Source organism: Macaca nemestrina, chromosome 19 (genome assembly GCF_043159975.1).
Source record: "Macaca nemestrina isolate mMacNem1 chromosome 19, mMacNem.hap1, whole genome shotgun sequence".
NCBI classification, from domain to species: Eukaryota; Metazoa; Chordata; class Mammalia; order Primates; family Cercopithecidae; genus Macaca; species Macaca nemestrina.
The window spans coordinates 63189002-63202723 of NC_092143.1; positions in this window are offsets into that span (position 1 = coordinate 63189002).

Here is a 13722-nt window from a genome sequence, read left to right on the forward strand (position 1 = left end):
ATTGGCCCAATTTGCCTTTATTTTCATCTTTAATTTCAACACACACTCGCACGGGGATGGTAGAATGCATTTAGTTAAGTTCATCCATAAAGTGGGCATAAAATTTTATTAACCTTCTCCCACCACACCTCTGTTGCTTTCTTCCAATTGTCTGATTTAAGTCCTTTACGGGACTGGCATTTACTGTATCTGTGCTTGTTTCCAGCTTCTAATCAGATCTCCGGAGTAAAGAAGTATTTCTGTGGGTATCATTCACCAAGGGAAACCACAGCGAGCAAAGGTTTTCAATGAAACAAATTTACTTTAAAGTTTAGGATATAGGAAATTCTGTGAAAAATGTGCTTTAGGATATTTACATAAAGTTGCAAAGAATATGTTACTATTCCTAGAATTAACCATCAATCAAAGTTTTATGAGATAAGATAATTCAAATATTCATATCAAGCTACTCACTGCAAATGCCCCTATACACATGCTCATAATGTTTTCCAAATCATTTCAGAATAACACCTGTGTCTAAAGTCACCCGACTCTGCTTCCAGACTTGGGAAATGCTGGAATGTAACTAAGACTGCACCTTCCACAGGTCACAATAAGCTGTTTTATATAACTGAAAAGCCGGAGGTGGAGGTAACGTGCAGTCTCTTGTATTGCCGTATTACCTATTAAACAAGTGAAAATCTACAGCTATAGAACTATTTGGCTAACATGATGGTATCATTCAACGAAAGTGCTATTCAGCATGACTATGAAATAATACCTACTGTTCCAATATCACAAAATAAAAGCAGTCAAATAGTTTTAAGGTATAAGTGTTTTCCTACAACAACTATTACTTCTCGAGTAACTATGATCTCAATTGAGGAATCCACATTTGAATATATAGCTCTAATTTTATTTTTGGAATCCCTGTCATTTCTTCTCCTAGTTTTGTGGAAAGATCTCTGGTACAAAATATTACATCTTAGTTTATAGAACTGAGGATAAGGAAAAGGTTATTTGTGTCTTTTTAAGAAATTCAAATTTATCTTTCGGAGTCTGGCTTATTTCACTTAGTAGAATGTCCTCCAGTGCCAGCCATACATGTTGTTGCATATGACAGGATTTCATTCTTTTTTAAAGCTAAATAATATACTATTTTACACACACACACACACACACACACACACACACACACAAACACACACATACGGCATTCATCCATTTATAAACACTTAGGCCTTTTCCATATTTTAGCTATTATGAATAATGCTGCAATGAACATGGCGGTGCAGATATCTCTTTGAGATAGTGATTTTATTTCCTTTGCATTTACCCTCATAAGAGGGTATATTACTGAATTTTACCCTCATAAGAGGGGTTGCTGGATTATATGGTAATTCTGTTTTTAAATTTTTGAGGAAACTTCATAGTTTTCTATATAATGGCTGTATCGATTTACATTCCCACCAACAGTACACAAGGGTTCTCTTCTCCATATCCTCACACACACTTGTTATCTTTTGACTTTTTGGTAGTAGCCATCTCAACAGGTGTGAGACGGAGATCTCATTGTGGTTTTGATTTGCATTTGGGGATGAGTGATGTGAAGCACTCTTTCACATATTTTTTGGCCATTTTTATGTTTTCTTTGGAAAAAATGTCTATTTAAGTCCTTTGTCCACTTTTAAATCAGGGGTTTTTTTGGCTGTTGAGTTGCATGTGTTCTGCTATGATTTGAAGATAATTTTCCCCCCCAAAATTCATGTTTAAACTTGGACTCCAATGAGGCAGTGTTGGCAGGTGGTGCCTGTAAGAGATGACTAGACTCTTTAAGAGTGTTTAATGCCTTCTCTTTCAGGAGTGAGTTCTCACTTTTAGAGGACTTGATTTGTTACCCTGAGAGTGAGTGGTTATAAACCGAGGCTACCTCTCACTTTTGGTCTCTGCATGCACTCATTTTCCCTTTTGCTTCTCCAGTATTATAATGCAGCAAAGGCCTTCACCAGAAACTGAGCTGATGTGGCTATCCAAGTCTTGGACCTCCCAACCTCCAGAATTGTGAGCTACAGAAACTCTTTCCTTTATAAATTACCCAGGCTCAGGTTTTCTATTATAGTGACAGAAAACAACTAAGATTTGTATTTTGCATATTATCACATTATTAGATATATGGATTAAAAATACTTTCTCTCATTCTGTAGGTTGCCTTTGCATTTGTTGATTGTTTTATTTTTCTGTGTAGAAACCTTATATGTAGTCCTAACTTTTATTTTTGCTTTTGTTGTCTGTGCTTTTATTATCATATCCAAAAAATAATTGCCAGGATGAAATTATGGAGCTTTTCCTCTATATTTTCTTCTGGGAGTTTCGTAGTCAAGACTTATGCTTAAGTCTTAATCCATTTTGCACTGATTTTTGTGCATAGTGTAAAATAAAGATCCAGTTTTATTTGTTTGCATCTGGATATTCAGTTTTCCCAACATTATTTATTGAAGAGACTATCCTTTCCTTATTGTGAATTCTTGGTCCCTTTGTCCAAAATTAGTTGGCTGTATGGGTGTGATTTATTTCTGAGTTTTCTATTCTGTTGCATTTGTCTATGTGTCTTTTTATATACCAGCACCATACCGTTTTAACTGTGGAAGTTTCGTAATAAAATTTGAAATCAGGGATTGTGATGCCTCCAGCATTGTGCTTCTTGCTTAAGATTGCTTCAGTTATTGGGGGTCTTTTTGGTTCCATAGCAATTTTAGAATTGTTTTTCTGTTTCTGTGAAGAATGCCATTGGAACTTTGAGAGGGATTGTGTAGATCACTTTGAGCAATATAGATATTTCGATAATATTAATTCTTCAACTCATGAATACAAGATATTTGCCCACTTATTTACATATTCTTCAATTTCATCGATATTTCATAATTTTCAGTGTACATATTTTCCACTTCCTTGGTTAAATTTTTTTCCTCTTTTATTTATGTTTTATGAATTTATTTATTTGTAAATTTATTTTGTAAATAAAAATGTTATCTTAATTCCTTTTCTTGGATAGTTTGTTGTTAGTGCATTGAAACAAAACTGATTTTTGTATGTCAGTTTTTGTATCCCGCAAAGTTACTGAATTTTTTATTAACTGTAAGAGATTTTCTGGTGGAATCTGTAGAATTTTCTATATATGAGATTATATCTTCTACAAACAGAGAAAGTTTTACTTCTTTCTTACCAATTTGTATAGTTTTTCTCTTTCTTGCTTAAATATTCTGGCTAGGACTTCAGTAGCACGTTTAATAAAAATGGCAAGAGTAGCCATTCTTACCTCATTCATGATCTTAGAGGACACACATTCATCTTTTTACTTTACTTTCTTGATAATGTTCTTTGATGCATAAAATTTTTCACTTAGAGGAAGCTCAATTTATCTATTTTTGTATTGTTTCTTGTGCTTTTGATGTCAAATATAAAAATCCCTTGACAAATCTGAGGTCATAAAGATTTACCCCTACATATTTGTTTAACATTTTTATAGTTTCAGTTCTTGTATTTAGTTCATTCATCCATTTTAAGTTAATTTTTGTAAATGGAGTGAAGTAGAAGATGGGATGGAAAGAAAGAAACTGCAGACAGAAACCTTGGCAAAGGGTGACGAGAAACTTTTTTGCCTGTGATACATATGTGTATTATCTTTATTATATCTTGGTTTCACATATGTACACAATTGTTAAAACATAACATTTTACACTTCAAATGGGTACGGTCTATTATTTTTTAATAAATGTTAATGAATCTGTTAAAAATTAAAAAGTCATAGAAGAAATACAAACCCATAACGTTAAAGTCAGCTGTTACAATGTTCCATAAAACTGAGTTGAGTACAAAAATATTTTTTAAATAAACTCTTCAGTTTACATTGAGCTGTAGTATGAGGTTAGAAGATACTGTAGCCATTGATAAAAGTGTTTACTACAGCTGTACACTTTGAAGTTCTGTGCTTAGCTTTTCAGCCTAGGTTAACCATGCACATATATCCCTTTATTCAATCACGTGCATAACCAACATTTATTGACTATATTATATGCATTTAGCAGTGCCAGGACCTGAAAGTGCCAAGCATACTGTAGGTATTTGATGAATAATTTATTGATTGAATTAATGAAGAAGAAAATTAATGGTAGGCATTGTTTTGGTACATCACATATAGAAATTAAAAAATAGTTATCTACTTTAGTCTCCTAGAATAAAAATTAAATGCGTTATGTGAAAGAACAGGTAACAGAATGTTTGATATTTGCTTTCTTAATATTTACTTAGAGCATACTGCATCTTTTACATTAGGTAGTTGAATCTGTTATTACCATTTAAATCTATGCCATGCTTTTGTAGCATTAAAAATATATATCTACTTCTGAGGAAACTAGAGCATAAATGTATTTGCCTTACTGAAAACAATGATTCTGCTCTGACAACTAGAAAATGGGCCTCTTTGAGCAATACATTTTCTTTTTAAATATTTGTAATGCATCTGAGTGTCTTTGTTCATCATCATACAAAGAGTTTCAAAAATAAATTGCAGCATTCAAGAGGGAGAGAGAAATATGAATTAGAAAATAAAGAGACCATATTCCATAAACATATTCCTTTTTTAAAAATGGTGCCTATAAATCACATTATTCAAAATAAATGTGTCCTATTTTTGTGTTTTATGTGGTTAGGCCAATCTATATTAAACATGTCTTAAGTTAACATATTAAATGAATCTCAAAAAGTATATATAATAATAATTCACTAAAGTCATAACTATCATTTAAGCTGATTTATTACAGTGTGGAGCCAAACCATGATTTGTACCACACCATTTTAATTATTATAGCTTTATAAAAAGTATTGAAATCTATAGTGTAAGCCCTCCAATATCGTTTCTTTTTTTGGTCAAAAATGTTTTATGACTTCTAAATCCTTGAATTTCCATTTATGTTTTAGAATCAGCTTGTCAATTTTTATTTAAAAAAGGGCCTTCTGGTATTTTTTCTGAGTTTATGGTGACCCTGTAGATCAATTTATTAGAACAGAAAAAATAAACCACAAATAAAATTGAAAATAAAAGAAATAAAATTGGAAATATTTTAGAAAACTTAAATGTTAACTTCAAATGTAACTCTGGCTTTTCCAGAGTCCTTGAACATCAAGAAAAGTGAAGGGTCCTAGAGTCCTAATTTGTAAGCAAACAAGTTAGCTTGTTATCATGTAATGGATGACGGCAAGAGAAAGGAGATTCTGGCCTGGCGTGGTGCACGCCTGTAATCCCAGCACTTTGGGAGGCCGAGGCGGTCGTATCACGAGGTCAAGAGATCAAGACCATCCTGGCTGACACGGTGAAAACCCGTCTCTACTAAAAATACAAAAAATTAGCCGGGCGTGGTGGCGGGCGCCTGTAGTCCCAGCTACTTGGGAGGCTGAGGCGGGAGAATGGCGTGAACCCGGGAGGCAGAGCTTGCAGTGAGCCGAGATCGCTCCACTGCACTCCAGCCTGGGCGACAGAGCAAGACTCTGTCTGAAAAAAAGAAAAAAAGAAAGAGAAGGGAGATTCCTAGTTCAGAAACAAAGGACTTTATCACTCATGGCACAACAGGCTCAATGAGCTTGGTGTTTGCAGAGGTGCTACTTGCCTTCTACCCTGCTACCCATGGGATGAAGAATGGTACCTGTGGATGCTGAGCATGAAGTAAATTGTGTCACAAATGAGGAACCCTGAGCTTAGAAAACTCCAATGTTTCAAAGAGGTCTCATGTAAACTTCCCTACATTTGCCCTGGAGGGAGATATTTATTATCATGAATAGCAAAACTTCTTCCCTCTTCCTAGCAGGGTGACACTACCTCTACCTTTCAATGCTGCCAACTATGCAAATATCCCTGAAAATACAGTGGAAAAGAAAAGCTGCCCATGCCTCTGCTCACAATTTGTGCAGAAATCTAAGTCCCGTGGAGAATTTTCTCCTAACACTAAATCCAGCCATTATTTTTAAAGATATTTTCTCAAAGGAAATAAAAACGTTTCTTTCATACAAAGAAGAGTTGTAGAAGATTGTTCATAGGAGCTGTATACATAGTAACTTCAAACTGGAAAAACATATGTTCATCAATAGAAGAACAGATCAACAAATTGTGGAACCTTTAGATAGAGAAGGGCTAGTAAGTAATAAATATTAACAAACTAGATACCATAATAATATGAATGAGTCTCAAAAATCTGTTGAAAGAAGAAAAGGAAGGAAGATGAAGGAAGGAAGGAAGGAAGGAAGGAAGGAAGGAAGGAAGGAAGGAAGGAAGGAGGAAGGAAGGAAAAAGAGAAAAGGAATGCAAGAGCAGGGAGGAAAGAAGGAGGAGGGAGGGAGTAAGGGAAGAAAGAAGGGAAAAGGAAGAAGGAAAAGAAACAAAACAGACTGTAATGGCCTGAATGTTTGTGTTTCTCCAAATTCAAATGTTGAAGCCTTAACTATCAATGTGATGATATTCAAAGTTGAGGACTTTGGGAAGTAATTAGGGTTAGATGAGGTAGTAAGAGTGAGGCCCTGAGTCGTCAGGATCCTAAGGATATAACCCTTACAAAAAAAAAGACATTAGAGAGCTTTCTTTCTCTCTCTCTCTCTCTCTCTCTGTCTGTCTCACCACACACACACATGCACCAAGAAAGGTCACGTGAGCACACACCTGTCTGTAAGCCAGGAAGAGAATCCTCTTCAGAACCAGACCAGCTGGCATCCTGATCTTAGACTTCCAGCCTCCAGTACTATGATAAAATTAATTTATGTTATTTAAGTCACCCACTCTATGGTATTTTGTTATGGCAGCTCGAGCACATAGAAAAAAAGTATTGTATGAGTCCATTTATATGAAATTTTAAAAAAGCAAAATACCCTGACACAAATCGGTAGAATGGTTGTCTCTGATTGGAGGATACAGTAGAGTTGACGGTAAGTATAAATGAAGTTTCAGAGTTAATGAAGATCTTCTATATTTTGAGGAGGTATGGTTAACTAGACAGGTATATGCATTTGTCAAAACTCATTTAACTGCACTTCTAAGCCCTAAGCAATTTGCTATGTAAATTATACATTAATAAACATTTAACTATATTCAAAAGAAAAATAAATAATTCAGAGTTACAGTTGTTGCATTATATTCTGTCTTCAGTAATGCATGAGAGATTTGGTTTTGACATGACATTTATTGTTGTCAAACTTGCTTAATTGCATACATTCTAGTAGGTGTATAGCAGTATCTCATTGTGGTTTTAATTCGCCTTTTCTTGATGACGAATGATGAACATTTTTCATGTGCTTATTGTTGCATATATTATATGTTTATTTCATAAACTGACTCAAGTTTTCTCCATAGTTTTATTTTAGTATTGAACCCTAGAGAGTTTCATATATTAGTATTATTGAGGCAAATTAGTTAGCAAATATTTTATCTCAGTCCATGGCTTACTACATTCACTTTCTTAATGAGGACACTTAACAAGCAGAAGACTGATGAAGAAGACATTATTAATTATTTTATTTTATTGCTAATGATTTCTGCATTCTGGGGAAAACTATGCCTATCTATAGGTAGTTTAAATTTTCTTATATGTTTTATTTTTTTCTAGAAGATGTATAATTTGAGCCTGCAGTAGTATTTTAATGATTGTCTAGGAATTAATTTTAGTGTGTGTGGTGTGAGATAGGGGGTCTATTATTCTCTTCATATGTGAATGGCTTCCATTTCCCAATATTTCATTTGCATTCATTTGTGATGTCCTTTTCTTTTTATGCCAATGTCAGGGTTTGTATCATTCTGGCCTCCTAAAATAAATTTATGGCACAACATATGGTACACCATGATGAATGCTCTATATGAAAAGAATATGGATTCTATGATCTATTGGTAAGGTTATTTATAAAATTGGTAAGGTTACTTATAAATGTGAATTAAGTAAGTTAAATGAGTTGATAGTCTTATCAATTGAAATCGTAATATCTTCAAATCCAAATTGTAGAATTGCCTAGCATCTTTCAGTTTTTTGCTTCACATATTTTAAAATTCAGTTATTAGATGAATACAGACTAAGGTGTGCTACATACTCTTGAAAAATTAACCCTTTTATAATTATATAGTATTTCTAATTTTAATCTGGTTATATGCTTTCTTTTAAAGTCCATTTGTTGCTATTAACAGAGACAATCTAACTTTTATATAATTATGTTTCCCTGATATAACTTTATTCTTCTACATAAAACCAGTTATTGCCTTTATATTTCAAGTGAATTTCAAATAAACACGATAGAGTGGTATTGCTTTTTTTAAAGTCTAAAATAAAATATTTTTCTTTTCATTGTGATACATTGGCTACTTACATACACTCTAAATGTTAAACTTAAGTTCTCTATCTTGCTGGTTGATTTCCCCTGGACCCATTTAATTTGTTTTATATTTTCCTGTTATCTTTTGAGTTATTTAATTATATTTCTTACTTCTTTGTGTCATTCTTACATCATTTGCTCTAGGGAATATGATAGTCATCCTTAGTTACTGTCAATAGTGAGTTAATATGGTGCCACAAACCACACATAAGAATTTTGCAATAAAAATATTTTCATTTATTCCCTCTCACACTTTGTGCTATTTTGCCACATATATTTTCAATATATGTTATACACCACAAAAGTGATATATCTTAGGTTTTAACAGTTATAAGCAAATTAAGGGACAAGAAAAATGTAAAAATGTATTTATCATATGTTTACAATCTCTGATGCTTTTTATTCTTTTGTGTGAGTTAAATTCTCTTTCTAGTATTATTTCCTTTAAGATGAAAAACTTTCTTCAACATTTATAGTAGTACAGGTCTCTTGGTAATCAGCTTTTCCTAATCTAAAAATGTTCTAATTTCATGGATATATTTGAAACATATTTTTTGCTTTATATAGAATTCTAGATTAACTGCAATTCTTTTTCCCACTCAGCATTTTAAAAATCTGGTCCCATTGTCTTTTGGCTTGTATAGTTTCAGATAACTACTCAGCAGTATCCTTCATGACTTTGACAATACACAATGCATTTGTTAACTTTTATTGGTTTTAAGAGGCATTTCTTTACCTTAGATTTTCTGCAATTAATTATCATATTCCTGTGTATGGTTTTCTTATTTTTTCTGACTTTGGATTTGCTGAACTTTTTATATAAAATTTTTAACCTAATTTGGAAAATATTTGGCTATTACAATTTATTTTCTGCCCAAATTATTCTCTTTGTTTCTTTCTGTGACTTTATTTACGCATATGTTAGATTACTGACGGTGTCTGCAAGTTCAATGAAGATTGATTCTTTTATCTTCTTTCTCTTTTTCTCTTTCAATCTTGATCATTTTGCTTGACTCTTTTCAGCTCAATCACCTATTCTTTTTCGGAGTCAAAGCTGCTGCTAAACCTATCTAATGTGATTTTTGCCTTAGAAATAATAATTTTTTGTTTCAGAATTCCCTTTTAAAAAAATAATTTTTGGCTGGGTGCAGTGGCTCACGCCTGTAATCCCAGCACTTTGGGAGGCCAAGGCAGGTGGATCACGAGGTCAGGAGTTCAAGACCACCTTGGCCAAGATGGTGAAACCCTGTTTCTACTAAAAATACAAAAAAATTAGCCAGGCGTGGTGGTGGGCACCTGTAATCCCAGCTACTTGGAAGGCCCAGGCAGAGAACTGCTTGAGCCCAGGAGGTGGAGATTGCAGTGAGCCGAGATCGCTCCAGCCTTAGCAATAGAGGGAGACTCCATCTCAGTAAATAAATAAATAAAATAAAAAATTTTTCATTTTCTGATACATATGTTTACTCATCTGTCTACTCTTTCCTGTAAATCCTGGAATGTATGTAACACACATGTTTTTAATCCCTTGTCTTCTAATACCAGTGTCATCTCTTGATCTGTTTCTCTTGCTTCTCCTGGTTAGGGGTCACATTTTTCTAATTCTTCATATTCTGAATTTTAAAAAATATAATTATGGAGATTGTGCATGATATATTGTAAAGCATATAGATTTTGTTAACTTTCTATATAGAGTGTTGCATTTTCTTTGGCAAGCTGTAAATTTACTGGTAAATCTGTTCTATATTGTGGAGAACTTTTTTAGACTTTAGAAGAATGAGTTTTAAAAAGGGATTTACCTATGACGAGGTCCGAATTTTCTAAAAATTCAGTTGAATGCCTCATCTCCCCACTCTGAATAGTTGCAACCCTAAAATCTCCTATTGCTATATGAAGTCTGGCATCTTCTTTTAGTCCACAGGGTCCTAATTGGCTATTTTGGCCGAGTCCCATAAAGTTTCACTATATTAATGCACAGGTGAGAATCTGGCCAACAATTCAAAGGAGCCCTAAAACATGTAATCTTTAAATTTCTCAAAAAAAAAACTCCAGGCACCTCAACAATTCTCAACTTTGATCTATCTTATCTTTTGCACAGGAGACTGTTGTTCTGTTTGGGTTCTACTCTCCTGTGCAGAAGTACACAAAGTGCCTCAGGGAGAAAACTGGGATGAAGTGGTTCCTACTTCATAACTTTTCCTTCCCTGAAAGTATCACAGGCAGATACTACTTGTTGCCAATGCCTGAAGACAGATGCATCATATAAAAATATATGTCTGTGTAGATATATATATATAATTGTAATTGTTTTATCTACATATATTACATATAATTATGCACTTTGTATATTGCATATTATATATTTTATACATAATATAATATATATATCTACATAGAGACACTATATATAATAATGTATATTTTTCAATTTAAAACATATTTATATTGAGATAATAAGTCTTACACTAATTATGCCTTGGACTGGAATTTCACATTGAAGTTTTCAAAATATGAATTTTCAACGTGTTTCAGCGCTATCAATTTCTATTAGAGAACAAATTCATATTCAAAAAGTTAAATTAAAAATATTTTTCATTCTTTGCCCTATTAAAGCATTGTGTCATGTCACAGTACAAATAATTTGAAACGCTAACTGAATATCCAAAAATTTGAGGTTGAAATTGTTTTCCATTACAGTTTCCAATTCAATAGTTTCAAATGGCATATTTGCTTTGTTTTATCTTTCACTTCCTTAAAAAAAGTCTTGTCTTAAATATGCAAATAGGCAGAATTGGCGTCATAAGTAATGATCACTCTGTACATATAATATTTTAATGTTCCATAATAGAATGCTTTAATAAGTTCTGAAAAAATATGAGATAGTAAAAAGTTGTATGGACAAGCAAACATAACAAAGTAAGTATTTTATGTGACAGAAAAGTTGAATAAGTTAATAACTGCCACAATTTCCACATAGCAAGTTGACTCTGTGACATGTGGCAATTCATAAGGATTCTGCTAGATTAACTGATTTCTTTTTGAGTAATCACAGCCAGCCAGGTCTCATCAGGGGTAGGCAAAAGAGTTCTGTTACTACCATTGCTGACTTAATTTTTACAGTGTAATAGCTTTGGGGTCACTGAAAATTCTAGTTTAATGAAAGAGGCTATTTCTCTTGTGACATATTTTTTTTCTTCCCAGAGAAGCTAGCATTTTTGAGAATTTTAGGTAGTCCTAAGGGCAATTCCTAAATGGACTGATAGCCTTGAACCTTAGCAGCTCTGGCAGCAAAGTATATGGATTTTGTACCATGCTTTATATTTCCAGGCCTAAATAACTATGTAATTATTTTGTAATTATAAGGCAATCATTTACTGGCAACTAGAAGTTTTTCATTTTTATGGTAATTTCAACTATAACTACCATATAATTTGTAAGAAAGAAATAGCTGTGCAATTACTCTGTATTAACACAGTAATTACCAAATATGTCCAGGCTTATTTGTGTCTTATGAAATAGAGATTTTCACACCTGCATACTGCAAATTACATAGCAGCTACATATGCTTTCTTCATGTGGCCTATCAAAAAACAAAAGGCAATGGGGTTTGGTTTCTATTTCATTATATCATTGTATTAGGTTATCAATTGAATATAGTATTTCGTCACAGCTGCTTCTCTGTGCTTGCAGTTGAATTGCCCCATCATAGAAAAGTAGAATTAATTTCATAGCTGCAAGGAAAAGCATAGCTCAGTGGAAAGAGGTGGAGTTTTAAAGTTTTAAAGTCAAACAGATATGCGTTTAAATTCCACCTTGTCTAATTTTGGGCAGAGCGTTTTGAATAAATTACTTAATTTTCCTCATCTGTAAAATAATAATTAAATTTATAAATTTCAGGGATTTCGTAAGACTAGATAGGCAATTTGTATATATTATCTATCATTATGATGGTTTCATTCAGCCAACAGTACATTTCACAAATATCTATGTGCCAGGCATGTCTCAGTTACTGCTGCTGTATCAGAAAACCATAGAGAGACTAAGAGGCTTAAACTACAGAATTTATCTCTAATGTTCTGAAGGCTGAGACATATGAATCATGATGCTAGTGTGATCAGGTTCCAATGGGGCCTCTCTTTCTGGTTTGCTGGTGGCCATTTTCTTGCTGTGTCCTTGCATGTTGAAAAACAGAGTTTTGGAAACAAGTTCTCCCCTGTCTCTTTCTTAAAGGGCACTAATTCCATTCATGGGAGCCCGACCCTCATGACCTAATTACCTTCTTTAAGCCCCATGCCCTAATACCATCACATTGGCAATTAGGTCTCAACATATGGATTTGGAAGATACACAAATATTCACTCTCTAGCAAGCCATTATATTAGGAACCAGAGAAACAGTTATGAAAAAATTAGACATAAATCCTGGCCCTGTGGATCTCAAGGTCCAAGAGAACATCTTAACTGTAATTGAATTATCACAACCATGTAAATGAAAAAGTATACCTCTGATAAGTGCTTTAAAAGAAAAGATGCAATTCAATGAAAGCATGCCCTCCCTTAGATAAGATGAGTTAAGAACGATCATGTGAACACGTATACACAAATGTTGACAGCAGCTTTATTTGTAAGACTCAGAAACTGCAACAGACCAGATGTCCTGCAGTGGGTTTATACTTTAAAAAACTGTAGTACATATATACTATTCAGAACAAAGACTATTAAGCAATAAAAACAAGCCACTTGAATGAATCTCCAAGGAATTACACTGAGTGAAGAAGTCAGTCCCCAAAGATTACATATTATATGGTTCCATTTACAGAATATTTTTGAAATGATAAAAGTTTAGAAATAGAGAGAGTTTTGTGATTGCCGGGGGATAGAAGGGAGATGACTGTGTGATAAAAGAGCAACACAAAGGATCCTTGTGTTAATAGAAATACTCAGCATCTTGACTGCGGTAGTAGATACATAATTGTACACATGTATTAAAATTGCATAGAAACAAATACAAGCACACACACACAGAGACACAAATAAACAGAAGTTAAATTGGGAAGTAGACTTAATATCAATGTCTTGGTTGTGGTGTTATACTACAGTTTGCAAAATGTTACAATTGGGAAAAGAGGATAAAGGTCACAAGGGATCTCTCTGTATTATTTCTAATTACAACTACATATAAATTTGCAAGTATTCCAATAAAAATTTCAATTAAGAAACAACTTTGCATTTCTGTGATAACTCCTGTCCCTCAACCTCTCCCCTCAAAAAAAATCCATAAAAAGTGCTAAAAAAAAAAAAAAAAAAAAAAAAAAAAGCTATCCTCAGAGAGAATGAGGCCTGTGAC